Raw genomic sequence first — 15,246 nt, 5'->3', positions numbered from 1 at the left:
ATATTTAAGGGACCAACTAGAATTATTATATACTTAAACTACAAGTCAGCTGTTTCATTTGTTTGTTTGTCGATGGACCACCAGTAGTAGCAGTTGTTGGGTATAGTTGTCTTGTATGCTCGTTTGCTTTCGCCTCTATTTGATCCACCTTCAGTATTTTTCTACTTAGCAGTCAGTTTATTATTTCAAAAAAGAGATAAAAATAAGAGTGGGGGGACTTGGCCGTTGTTAGTATCAGAGAAGAGCAGAACATAGCAATTGCAGAGCAAAAGAGAAAATGGTAGAGCCAGAGAGAGTATGCCTCCCAGGTGCAGGAGGATTTATAGCATCATGGATCGTAAAGCTTCTTCTTTCTAAGGGTTACATAGTCCATGGAACTGTTAGAGATCCAAGTAACTCTCTCTCATTTTCTCTCTTTATGATATAACTCATCCTGTGTTCATTAGTAGTTTAGTACTATTCACTTTGTTTGATATTATTTACATGTTGTCTTTTGATTGCATCAATTATCACTTAAGTGGTAAATCTTCTAATATTTTCCATAGCAACTATTTAATTCTCTCTTTCCCCTTTGCCGTACTTTGTTTCTCAAGTAGTTAATGGTAAACTTAATTAGCTATTTTTTTCACCGTTTAGCTTAGTTGGGTTCTTTTGCTCTCTCAATTGTTTCCAGTTTTCTTTCTAGGCATTTGTGTGTAAAAGTCCTCAACTTGTTTGCAGGTTTCACTAAATTTCACCTGAGAATTATCCCCATATTGAAACTTGAATGTGCTTGCAAGTTTATATTTTGAGGAAGATTTGGGTTTTAGTACTCTATGTTTATGCTCCGTTAAACCTCTTCTCAGGTGATGAAAAGAATGGTCATTTGAGAAAATTGGAGAAAGCCGCTGAGAACCTTCAACTCTTCAAGGTAGAGTTGCTGGATTACAACAGCATCCGTGCTGCCATTGCAGAATGCAATGGAGTTTTCCACGTTGCGAGTCCAGTTCCTGCCGATCGTGTAGCCAATCCTGAGGTATGTGATTTGCTTACACTAAATTCTATTCTATCGGGGGTTCTATCACATGTTCCATATAAACAAAAAGGATGCTTTAACTGTTACATTCTCAGTCATTAGTAAGCTTATGTTGTAGGTGGATATCAAGTCAGCTGTTATGGGGACACCTTAATGTAGTAAGAGCATGTAACGAGGCAAAAGTGAAGAGGGTAGTGGTTGTGTCATCTGCTGCTGCTGTTGTTATGAACCCTAACTGGCGGAAGGATCAACCGATGGATGAGTCTTGTTGGTCTGACGAAGAGCACTGCAAAAACCTTGAGGTAAGGATTCAAGAAGTGGAGAAGGCATTTGCAATGAGTTTGAAATTTACGTCTCAGGAGTAATCCTGTATAATATTCTTGCATCAATCAGTGAGTTGAACTTGATTAGTTATTAAACACACAACTGACACAATTATGGTTGATGGTCTCACTCTTTTAAACAATTCATTATCTGTGCCAGAACTGGTATTGCCTCTCCAAAACAGCAGCAGAAAGAGAGGCATTTGACTATGCCAAGACAGTTGGGCTAGATGTTGTGTCCATTTGTCCATCTATCACATTTGGACCAATGTTGCAGCCTAGATTGAATTCTAGTAGCTCTCTCCTCGTCAAGATATTGAGATGTATTTCTCTTGTTTATCAATATCTGTCATTGATTGCTGCTTTGCAGAATAATACCTCAAAACTGTATATATTGTTCCTGCAATGTAGCATAATGTTAACATAATGATCAATTTTTCAGATGGATGTGAAAGAAGCTTAAGCTTTATGCAGCGGGTCGTAGATGTACGTGATGTTGCTGAAGCAGTACTGGCGTACTGCTAGCATATGAGATGCCTAAAGCAGAAGGGAGATATCTTTGTTCCGCATTCATGGTGGACACGCAAGAATTGGTTGACAAGCTAAAGAAAATATATCCCAATTACAACCCCTCTAAGAAGTACGTGTCTTCGGGCTATAGTAAATCTTTTACAACAATTTTGCAAAACTCGAAGACACAATCTTTCTATTTTTATTGATTCTTTCATCTTGCATGTCTCAACAGAGTCACTGCTGCAGACAAGGTTCAAGAATTGAATTGTGAGAAATTGCAGAAGTTGGGATGGACAACTAGACCATTAGAAGAGACCCTGGCGGAGTCTGTTCAAAACTACTTAGAGAAAGGGATTTTAGATCCTGACTTGTAATAAAACACAGTGAATAAATCATTCTTGGATACTTGTCTCCATGTTAAAGTCTTTAAATTCCGTTGCAGTAAATCAGTAGGATTCAACGAATGTCGGTCGGTTCAAAAAAGAAAAGAGGGGATTTGTTTTTTTTTGGTTGTAGGCCTTGTCGTTATGATTGCTTCCACTCAAGACTTTCTATACCCAGAGGGGGAGATTATATGAATAATAAAGAGAAAATACAGCAATAAAGAGAGAAAGAATCCAAGAAATAATGTACTATTCCAGCAAACAGATAAAAAGAGCACGACGAACAGTTGACCCACCTTCTTACTGAATACCGTGTGCTATGGACCCAATATTCAAGAATGAAACCAATCAGAACACGTTATCTCAGAGGCGAGAGAAAGAATGGCTGTTAGAAGTTGAGATGTAGACAGTGTTTCCCAAAATGGTATTATCCGCCACTGTGCTCCTACTAGTCACATGCCATTCTGCCAAACCCTATTACATACCTTATGTCTATAGGATTTTCTTAAAATTCACTCACACTGTGATGGGATCTGCCTCCTTCCCTATGAGATTAGCAGGAGGATCATTTTTGGATGAGTGTCATGTTCCTAGTCATGACATATTCTCTTATGAGCCACCTAGCTAAGCTATCGTTAGTTAGTAATCGGGTGCCTTAATAGTATTTACTCTTCATGTGCATGGTGTTGTGTATTTAGTCATTTCCTGCTTTTCTTTGGATGTTAGGTATTATGAGTAAAAGAACTATCTCTCTCTTCTGTTATTATCTTCATCTTTTTTCCTTCCGAGTAATTCTTATCTCTTTATTCTCCTCCTCTCATTCTAACCTCTACTGATATCTCACGTTTACTTCAGTCCCTTCTCTGTTTTATCACGTGAATGAGTTGAATGAGGCCTTTGTACGTGTAGACCACTACAAATTGGTACCAGAGCAGTAAGATCCTCATTGAAAGAAAAAAAAATTCCTCTCTCGTGGCGACTAGAGCTATAGTCGATGAACTTACTAAGAAAATAGAAGATCTCACCCAGAAACAGATTGAATATTCTCAAAACCAAGAAAAATTATCTCAAAATCATGATACTCTTCTTCAAAAACATGATGCCCTCCTTCAAACTGTCACAGACAACTATAAAAGACCTTCTGATGAACACATGAGAGTTATGAGAGAAATGTTTTCCCAAATGCTCGAGAATAGTAACAGATCCTTTAACCATTGAGAGTTTCAGCAAGATATTCGTATGAGTTTACTTGGTACACCTCCTGGTTTCAACAAAATTCTGAGACCTGACTTCACAGAAAAAGAGAGTCACTCACATTGAACTGTAGATAGTTTTGGTGAAAGCAGTTTCCATCAACTTAAACCGGAGGTGGACTTCCTAGATTTGATAGACAGAAACCAAGGTCATGGATCAGAAAGTGCAGAAAATATTTTCAAATCCATCTGATGGATGATGATCAGAAGGTAAATCTAACTTCTCTTTATTTGGAAGGTAAGGATGATATTTGGTTTCAAGATTATCAAGTGTGTAAACAAGTGGTTGTCTGGGAAGATTTCCTTAAGGATATTTGTACTCGTTTTCAAGAGCTTGGTCATGATGATATTGTGGGTGTTTAATAAACTATGTCAAATCGGATCTGTTCTTGACTACCAAGAGATATCTGAGAAATTAAAGACTCTTATGTTGGCTAAGAATCGTCATCTCACTGAAGCACATTTTACCTCTAGTTTTATTAGTGTACTTAAAGAGGAACTATGTACAAATGTGTTCTCCCTAACTAGACCATGTTATTTATTTGGCAAAGATGCAAGGGGCCCTATTAGAGAATGTTGTTAAGAAGAATAAAGGGTTTCACGGACCATCACCATTATATGTTCGTTCTCATTCTTCTTCTAACGGGAAATTTACATCTCCTAGCACAAGTCCAAGGTTACCAGTTAAACCAGTTTCATCTGGTACTACAAACCAGAGTCCTTCAATACCCTATTAAAAAACAATCTTATGCTGAAATGAGAGCGAGGAGGGACAAAGAGCTTTGCTACAATTGTGATGAAGTGTTCTCAGCTGGCCATAAATATGTTAAACAACAGTTATTCATGTTAGCAGCAGATAAATATGAAGGAACTACTTCTGAAGTTACATCACATGCTGCCTCTATACATTTTGACTAAGAATCTGAGGAAGCAGTAGAGATTTCACTTCATGCACTCTCTGGTAATGTTTCTCATACCACAACTAAAATTCAGGGTCTAGTTAAGAAGCAAAAGTTGAGGATCCTCATCGATAGTGGTAGCACGCATAGTTTCTTAGACCCAAATGCTGCTAAGATATGTGGTGCTCTCATGACTCCTGTTGTTGCAATGCAAGTAGATGTGGTTGATGGTAACAAATTAAGTAGTGATACTAAATGTACTGATTTCAAATGGGAAGTGCAAGGTCATGAATTTCATTTTGATATGAGAGTATTGAAATTGGGTGGTTGTGACATGGTCTTAAAGGCGGATTGGATGAAAGAGGTTAGTTTTATAATTTTTGACTTCAACAAACTCATAGTCTCTTTCTTCAAGGAGGGAACCAACATTCTACTTCAAGGTCAATCTGATTCAGCCACGCTCTCCATGATGTCAGACTCTGAAGTCCATATTTTTTCACAAGAATAAACATGGTATCATAGGTCATTTGTTTTCTTTGTCTGCAACTCCTACACCATCTGAAACACCACCACCCATTCAAGAACTTCTTGACACTTATTCTTATGTATTTCAAGAACCTACTACATTACCTCCTACTAGATCACATAACCACCACATCCCTCTCAAACCATCTTCAGTACCTCCTAATCAGAGACGCTACAGGATTCCTTATGTCCAAAAGTAGGTAGTGGAAAAACTTGTTCAAGAAATGTCGTGTACTGGTGTCATCCAACCAAGTCATTCTCAATTTTCTTCACCAATTCTACTTGTTAAGAAAAAATATGGAAGTTGGAGATTTTGTGTGACTACAGGAAACTCAATGATATCACCGTTAAGGATAAATATCCAATTCATGTTATAGAGGAACTTTTGGATGAGCTCAAGGATTCTAAAATCTTTTCCAATATAGATTTGAGAGTTGGTGACCACCAGATTCTAGTACATCCTCTAGACACTCACAAAACAGCCTTTAGAACCATCAAGGACATTATGATCTCTTGGTTATGCCATTTCGTCTCACTAATGCTCCGGCTTCCTTCCAAGCTCTCATGAATGATGTTTTTGCCCCTTACTTAAGAAAATTCATACTAGTTTTCCTTGATGATATTTTGATATACATCCCTGACATTACTTCTCATCTACAACATTTGGAGATTGTCCTTTCTCTTCTATAGCAACAAACACTTTTTTCTAAGATCAGCAAATGTACTTTTGGCAAGAACACTGGTAGGTGACTTAAACACCTTAATTTTATTATCAATTGGTTATGCTTTCTTTGCTATTTTTCTTGTGAACTATGTATTTTACGTTGTTTTTGAGTTTTATAGGTATTTTGGAGTCATCGGAGTAAAAGAAGAAGAAATAGGTGCAAAATGGGGCAAAACTGATATTTCATATGCAAGTGTTACTTGGAGCCCAGCCGAGGATATGGGGCAACCAACTGACTGATTCACTAAGGACAGGCTACAGTTCGTTAAGGGGGCACCTCCTCCTTTATAACTAATCTAGGTCGAGCATAACCAAAGACAGTTCATTTCTTCTTGTCAAAGCCGAGAAGACACCTCTGCACCAGTTCTCAACGCCGGCTAACCAAGGTCTCAGTGGCTCGTGAGTTCAGACTAAGATTGAGAAGCTTATACGAGTTCGGCACAGGCACAGAAGAATTGGGTTCATGTATAGAACTTGAAATACAAGCCGTGAAAACAGGGAAGAATACCTGCTGCTGTTGTCGTCGATTTGTAGCCATGAACGGAGAAGACTAAGATGGGTTTTGAAGGTTCGACAAGAATCAGGAATTGGGTTTATGCTCAAACTCAAGTCAAGAGGATTTGGGTTCATTTCAGTTGGAGAAATCAGGGAGAAAAGAATGAGCTACTACCATTGAGTTTTGTTAGTTAAGTATGAAGATTTATGAATGTTTTTGAGCCCTGAATGATTAAGAATGATGCGTTGTTGTGTGATTGAATTCGTCTAATACAGGGAAGGAGTTGTGCAATCCCCAATATACAGCAGTACACAACCTTCACCAGTCTGGGATACACACAAGACGTGTTTGAAAAATAGCCTGAACCAGTTCTGCTGCAAGTATTTGTCACTGTTGCCTATGCCAAGTTCCGTCGTGGGTTTTGCAAGTTGTTTATAAAGAGTCAGGGAAGGAACTGAATTGTACACCGTTTTGTGTTTTGATTTGAGCATATGCTGATGCTGTTGCCGTTAGTAATTGCGGTTGAATGGGTCGACAACAGTTTGGGGTACCAATCTATTTTCTCGCAGCTGCACCTTGGGTCTGTGGGGTTTAGCCGTGCAGTGGCTAATTGAGAACTTGTTCGATATACATGGAAACACTGGCCGACAAGACAGGAAGCAACAAGTATTCAGATTAGGAAAGTGAGTTTTATTCGATCTGGGAATTGCAGGTATTTGTAGCTATAGAAAGAGGCCAAACCTAAAGCTACAGAGACATCCCAACACCCTCTTCACGACTGCCATCACCACCACCAGAGAGGCGCTCTCTGCTCCTCTCCAATCATCACCACCTCCATCACCTGCATACCCTCCATTCCACCAGTTCCATCCACAGCATATATCCTGCACCCCTCTCACGACTGCTTTCACCTCCAACAGGAGCTGTAGCTCCTCTCATCATCATCACCACCACCATCCTTCCACCATCACCTGCATACCACCACCAGTTCGCAATATCATTTCACCTACATCTTCTCCACCAGTCCACTGCATACATCCATCACCACCAGGCTACAGTTCCCATATCACCACCTGCACCTTCTATCCATATCACCACTTAATCCTGCAGAGAGCTACACCACCTTCGCAGTCACCAACAACAGCAGCACCAGTTCTCAGGTCCTCACTACAGCACCAAGACAGCAGCAGTGCATTCACCATTCCATCCACCAACAGCAGCCAGCATTGGCACCTGCAGTACATACAACACCACTTCCATCTGTTTGCGCTGTAACAATATCACAACAACAGTCCACCTGCTACTTGCTTGGGTTTGCTTAATTGGTTTTAAATTTGTGTTGCGTTGTTTACCATGAACTCCAGTAGCTAAATACTTGTTTGATTAGGGATATTTTGAAGCTATGTGACTTGATTATGATTCTCAATATTGTTTTATTGTTTGTCTTTTACCGTTCTTATGACCAAGAATTATTTTCAAGGAATTTGAGTGGCCAATTAGATAACTTTCTTGTGATACTAATGCTAGATTTTAGAACCGTAATCCGTAATTATTATGGTAATATAATCATTAGTAGCAAAGCATCGACGTTGCAATGGGATGTTGTGGATTTTGATGTGTATTTGACAACCCTAAGTTAACATGTAGAACTTACGAGCATGTGGTTAGGATCAATCCAACTCATAGAACATACCGGTTAGTTAAGTTACACTAGAGAGCTTATTCAAAGTGGTTTGATTGACTAGACACGAGTAGAGAACTTATTCTACGAAGAGACTTTTGGAGTTTATTAGACTTGTTGAACCTATAACTTGTCTAGGATTGTTAGTAAACGTATTTTGAAGAAGATTCATGTTCACTAGTGGAGAAAGAACCCCTAATCATTCTCATCCTCATTATTCACATTCATATTTGTTTTGTAGTTTTTGCATATTCATATTTCAGAAATTAAATCGACAACTTTAGCTCAACTCTCCCTTAGGAACGAACCTGCTTATCCTTGTGCTACTTGTTAGTGTAAGAAGAGTAAGGAATATATTTTTTTGTGAGTTCGACACCTCATCAAACACCACTACTCATTCAAGAACTTTGTGACACTTATGCTTTTGTATTTCAAGAACCTACTAGATCACATAACCACCACATTCCTCCTACTGACCCTGCAAAGACTGAATGCATGCTTAAATGGCCCACTCCATCTTCTTTGAAAGAGTTGAGAGGATTTTTGGGTCTGACTGGATATTACAGAAAGTTTGTTCAAAATTATGGTATTATCTGCAAGCCACTAAATGAATTACTCAAAAAGAACTGTTTTGGTTGGACTTCAGCTGCTCAATCTTCTTTTGATCAACTCAAGGTAGCTGTCACAACTACTGCAGTCTTAACCTTACCAGATTTTTCTCAACCATTTGAACTGGAAACTGATGCTTGTGATGTTAGGGTAAGAGCAGTACTTATGCAAGAGAAGAAACCAATAGCATTTTTTAGTAAGGTAACGGGTCTTAGATTTTCGGTTAAATCTGCTTATGAAAAGGAACAAAGACCCATTGTTCTAGCTGTTAACAAGTGCAGACCTTACCTGCTGGATAACCATTTTACTATCTTTACTGATCATCAAAGTTTCAAGTTTCTCATGGAACAAAGATTACACTTTGTTAGAGCATTGCTCGGTCGAACTCGCATGCGTTGCTATCTCAAGCATGTTTGTCAATGTTAGTGATCAAAACTATAAGTCTTGATTTCTAGTCTATTACAGCTAAGTCTCGGACTAGGATAGAAAGTGTAGTTGAGCTCAAGGACTTCATGGAGATTCATCATACAAGTGGAAGAACCACTCAAGGAACCGGTGGAACTTCTCGACAAAAAGGTATGTGAAAACTTGAACTTATCTATCACTCAAAAGTCTATCTACTCTATCTCATACTCTTTGAGACAAGAAGTCGTATGCTATATATATAGACTTGGATTATACACATTTGGTATTTCGAGTCGAGTATACCTCGCCTATCTATATCTCGAAATATGTGTTGGTAAGCTTTTCGCTTCGATCAATTTTATCTTTACCATGTGACGAAAGTCATGATATGTTTCAATCATCTTGAAAATTGCTTTGATGAGAAATGGTGTAACAACTGTATAACGTCCTATAAGAATGTTTCAATGATTGAAATGAGAGTTTAGATTACATAACCAATGGTGTACATAAGCATTATTGTGGAAACACATTTATGTATAAGTTCTATTCCTTGAACCAAAGTTTGCGAACTTTGTTGATCAAGAGAACTGGAAGAATGGCGTGAGCCAAGTCCGTGAACTCAGTCCGCGAACTGCCAAAGTTCTCAAACCCGAGAATTTCTGCTGGAGTTGAAAAACTACTTGCGTGAAGCTAAGTCCCCGAACTCAGTCTGTGAACCCAGTCCACGAACCGGCGAAGTTCTCATACCCGAGAATTTCTTCTGGAGTTTGTAAACTCTACCCGGTAACTTAAGTCCGCGAACCTAGTCTGCAAACTTGAGAAGGTTATATATCTGAAGATGATTTTTTAACTTAAACGTAAAAAGACTAAGGAATTCAGTTTGCAAACCGTAGCTATAAAAGTTCATGAAACGGTTCAAGTGAATCAAATCATCTTTGCTTCAATTGTGTCTTGTGTAGTACATAAGATTTTCTTGCAATTGAACAACTCTCTCACTAGTTCATTTGAAGTCATTTGAACTATTTATGGTGAAGAAGAACATGGTTGATATGAAATGCTCATATGGATAACCTTTTGGTTAACTATTGTTGAACCAACAAGTGCATATGTTTGGGTACGGTTAACAAACCTAGAAGCGTGTGTTGTCAAGTGTGTGTAACAAGCTAAGTTTTCGATCTAACGGTTGAGAAATATTAGATTGAATCTAAATCAGTTTTTCATTTAACGATGAATATTGAATGCTTTGTTTCTAAGCTAACACTGATTGCAGACCTTGATTTGAAAGACTATATAAAGGAGACATCTAGTATTGTGCAAAACTAATCCCCACACCTTACGTGTGATACTAGTTTGCGTGCTAGAGTCGATTCTCCTTTAACCTTTGTTTTTTTCTTCTAAAACTAGGTTAACGACTTAAATACTGCATTGGGATTGTGAAGCCAGACTGATACTACTTTTATCGTAGTTGTGTGATCTGATCTTGCATCTTCTATCGTACGAGTACAATCAGATTGATTGGCTTGAGATTGATATCTCCGATACACAAGATATAATAAGTAATCACAAACATCTTCGTCTCATTTTTTGTGATTCCGCAACATCTTGTTTCGCTACCATACGATTAAGATTGTTGTTAGGTGATTGATAACTCTAGGTTGTTCTTCGGGAATATAAGACCGGATTATCAATTGGTTCCTGTTCACCTTGATTATTATCAAAAGACGGAACAAAACCTTTAGGGTTTATCTGTGGGAGACAGATTGATCCTTTGATAGACTTATCTGTGTGAGACAGATTTGTTTATTGTCAAAGCCTACGATTTTGGGTCATAGCAACTCTTAGTTGTGGGTGACATCATCTAAGGGAATCAAGTGCGCATTATCCTGCTGGGATCAGAGGCGTAGGAGCATAACTGTGCCTTGGATCAGTGGGAGATTGATTGGGGTTCAACTACAGTCCAGTCCGAAGTTAGCTTGGAGTAGGCTAGTGTCTGTAGCGTCTTAATACAATGTGTGTTCAATCTGGACTAGGTCCCGGGGTTTTTCTGCATTTGCGGTTTCCTCGTTAACAAAATTTCTGGTGTCTATGTTATTTCAATTTCCGCATTATATCGTTTTATCTTTATAATTGAAATAATATAGGTTGTGTGTTAGATCATTAATTAGAGTAATCCAACCTTTGTTTGTTGATTGTCATTGATTGATCCTTGGATATTGGTCTTTGGTACCATCCAAGTTATGCCTTGTGTTTTATTAAAGACTCGCTGATTTATATTAGCTTGAGTAAATCAAAACAAGAGAGAGATATTAACTCCTTGAGATACTTTTACCTAGATTGAGTCTGACTGTCTAGTTGATTCTCTAGAAAGTATTTCGGAGTTAGTCCATACAGATTGCTAAGCGAAATGTTAGGTGGTGTTGTTAGACCCCCGCTTTTTCAATTGGTATCAGAGCAGGAAAACACGTTCAAGACCTTACAAGTCTGTGTTTGTAAGCAATCCGAGTCTGAGGACATAATCTCTTACGCATACCAAGATGCCTCCTAAAGATTTCAACTATATCAGCTGTCTCGGGAATACCTCAAAGGATTGCTCCTTATTTGATTCTTCCGAATCCCGGGGTAGGAAGATTGTCTCATCTTGTGTTGATCACTCTTCCTCCAATGAGACATTGGACACAATGGAAAAAGCTGAAATGGAGCTCACCAGAATCGCAAAAAATTCTACTGAGTTTGTTGATCTTCATAATCATGATCAACTCATCGATGAATTTGAAAAGTCTATTGATCGAGAACGTGTACTCTATAACATTATTGAGTCCTTCTCTAAGGATACTGAGAAACTTCTTCAAGAAAATAATTTACAACATGAAAATATTTGTGATCTTGAAAAGATTGTCAAAGAAGGGTCAATTAGATAAAAACGTTTGATCAAGACGCATTCATCTGATCTTGACAGACTTCGTGTTGAAAAAGAGAAACTAGAAGCATCCCTTTCACTATCCCGTGAACAGTGCAAGTCCTTGGAAAATGATAACTCTGTCTTAAGAAAAAATTCTTCTGTTCCAACTGTTCCTGACGTACAGTAAATGAAGAAATATCCTCCAAGAGAAGATTGTGTCAAGAAAAGTTTACATAACTTACCATCTTCTCACAGGGATGTGAAGTTAAAACAGATGCCGTTTTTTTCTTCTCCTCCACGAACCTGTACTTTCTGTGGAAAAGGGAACCACTATGATATCCATTGTTTTTCCAGGAAGAAACAAATTGCTAAACTTCACAATTTGCTTCACTTCGCTGTCAATGGAACAAATAGTCAGTCGACTACAGCATTGAACCTTATGTCCACAGGAAACCAGACAACTTATAAGAATGATCTCTTCCCTAGAAATCATTACAGGACCTTTGTGCATTCTAGTGGTACAATTTCTTGTGCTTCTAATGAAAGCATTTCATGTGCTTATAAGAACAACTCTGTTAAATCTAAGTCTAGAGTATGGATACCCATTTCGGAAAATCCTCTAGAACCGATCTCTAGAGGTCCTAGACTAAATAATCAGAAAGTTTCTTCTCTTGAGCTTTCAGGAAGGGTTGTGATAAAATTCTCTAAATTTGAAAACAACCAAGGGAAGACAAGAAATACTGAGGTCAGACATCCAGGTGAAAATCACAACTATCCTCTCAATACCTATGGTGAGACTATGTCTCCCTCTACTACCTAATAGTAGAAAGTTGCATTCTCGTATGTAACTTGAGAGATACAAGGATGATGAATGAGAGATGCTCAAGTATTAGTTGACTTTCATCTGTATGATTGATAGCTTACTTTGTGATTTTTTAGTATTTCTTCATTGTGACTCTTCTAACCTGTTCGCAAGCATTGAAATTGTCACAATATGCAATTTTCCCTGTTTGGTCCATCCTTTTTGTTCATACATTCGGGTTAGCCCACGAACGTCCATATCTCCTCAAGGAACTCTAAGGTTTCTATCTAGGGTGTACTCCTTAACATATATATATATGTTCATAATCTTCAAAAATGATGTATATGGAAACTGTTCCTAAAGAAGAAGTTAACCCTACAATGGAGGAAGACCTAAAAGGATGTGATCCAGCTCAAGATTTTGTTCTGAAAAAGATGCTCAAAAGAAAAGAGTATAACTGTTGGATTGGAGAATCTGTCAAGGATTTAATTCTCGTTCAAAGTGAGGTGAACTTGCTAACCTTCAGTTGCAGATAAACCAGCTTATTGATGGACAGGAAAAAATCCTTGATATTCAGAATTAATCAGGAATCAGAAGAAAGTTATCCTTGATTGCGCCAAAGCTAGACATCTTGATCGCATTGTTGACCGAAAAACCATTGTTTTAACTCTTGAACATGGTGTTTCGACTGTCAAGAAGATCAAGGATATCAGCGATACTTACTTTGATGGTTCGTTTCAAAGGTATGAAGTGGTCAAAGAAACCTGATTCAATTGTTGCCTCGTACGTCTTATTTTTGGTTTAGTTGGAAGAATAAATAGTGCTTTGAATGGCAATGATTGTGACTACACGTAGCTATTATTTTTCATCTTCTTGTTCTTTTTTAGGTTTATTGGTATAAATTCTAAAAATATTTGGAGGATGATGTTTTGCGGTATTTAGTCTTTATGATTTGTTATATTGTAATTTGTTATGGGATATTGGTGTTTACGTCCGTGAAATATGTTTTTCCCATACTTTGTCAAAAGTAAAGTCGTTCGTGTTCGGTATTCACGTACTGGTAAAAGAATGAATGGACTTTTTACAAATACAAAAGTTAAGCCTATATTGTCAATCTTTGATGGAAGATAGGTCAAAATCTTTTTCTTTCAAGGATTATGTCTATTAATTGTCATTATGCAAATAGTGATTGAAGATAGAATGAATCCTTGTGTATTCCGCAGTATTGGTCATCCCTGATCCATATTTTATATATTACTGTGAGGCTCCGTAATGCATCTTATGTTGAGCACTATATAACCAGGTTGATTTATTAGCTTAGTTGGTGTTCCGTGAGATATGTTATGTCGAGCATATTGAACTAAATTAATTATCTTGTTTGGTTATTTAGTTATTGATCCGTAAGTTTTCTTATGTCGAGAAAAACAAATGAAAATTAAATTGATTACTTTTGTGATTAGTTTGGTTGTGTATTCCAATTAGATTAATTATGGGTTCTCTTTTAATTAATCTAGTTGAGTTTTTTCGTGTCTCCATAAGTTCTCTTTTGTTGAGCATAATCAATTGAATTGATCACCTCTTATGTTTAATTTGATTGTGTATTCCGATTAAAATAATCATGAGTTTACTTGTGATTAATTTGGTTGAGTTTTTTGGATATAGAAAATCGTTCTCATGGTTTTTGGTGTCCAATAAAATCCTTCTTTTCTTTTGAAATTAAGGTCGCTCTTGTTGTTCTTTCGGGAATGACATCAAATGGGGGAGAGTTATTTTGAACTTGTGCTTAATGGTCATATCTTGAGGGGTGTGCGGCTGTGGAATTTTAGAGGGGCTATCTTGTATATTTAAACTCCTTGATGAATGCATTTAGCTTCGGCTTTATGATTGCATCTAAATTCGTTGGTATGTATTTTTTTCCTTTTATCATGAAATGTATCTCTCGGAAATTTTATTATGATCCCGTTCTTGTACTTTGCCAATCTTATCGACAAAAAGGGGGAGAATTAATATGTAGTTCATACTACAAATACATATGATTTTCGGATCATTGTGTAAGGGGGAGTGGTTTCCATGTGAGATGGAGTATTGACTAAGGGGGAGTGATACATATCACCATAGTATTATTGTTGAAGTTGTGATACAATTGAACTTTGACGCTGTGTAATATGCTATGACACTGTATACAATGGTCGAGAACTATGTTTTCTCATTGTTATAGCTACGGATCTTCAACATCGGTGATACTAAACTTACAACCTTTGGGATCATTGGAGTACTTGGAAGTGACGAAGATTTCGAGGAATGTTGAAGATTAGACATGCGAAATAGGAGCTACTAAAGTTTCTTTATCTTTTTTGTATTCCATATGTATTGATAGTTTTGTCACTAATATTGACAAAGGGGGAGATTGTTAGAGCATTGCTCGGTCGAACTCGCATGTGTTGCTATCTCAAGCATGTTTGTCAATGTTAGTGATAAAAACTATAAGTCTTGATTTGTAGTCTATTATAGCTAAGTCTCGGACTATGATAAAAAGTGTAGTTGAGCTCAAGGACTTCATGGAGATTCATCATACAAGTGGAAGAACTACTCAAGGAACCGGTGGAACTTCTCGATAAAAAGGTATGTGAAAACTTGAACTTATCTATCACTCATAAGTCTATCTACTCTATCTCATACTCTTTGAGACAAGAAGTCATATGCTATATATATAGACTTG

The 15,246-nt window shown here is 37.5% G+C and overlaps 1 pseudogene; it reads left to right on the top strand.

The window, feature by feature from the left end:
• Nucleotides 1-109: 109 nt before the first annotated feature.
• LOC113289682 lies at nt 110-2,315 on the top strand (annotated as a pseudogene).
• The last annotated feature ends 12,931 nt before the right edge of the window (nt 2,316-15,246 follow it).

Source organism: Papaver somniferum, chromosome 6, assembly GCF_003573695.1.
Source record: "Papaver somniferum cultivar HN1 chromosome 6, ASM357369v1, whole genome shotgun sequence".
Taxonomy (NCBI): Eukaryota; Viridiplantae; Streptophyta; class Magnoliopsida; order Ranunculales; family Papaveraceae; genus Papaver; species Papaver somniferum.
This window is presented reverse-complemented; position numbering and strand designations above follow the sequence as displayed.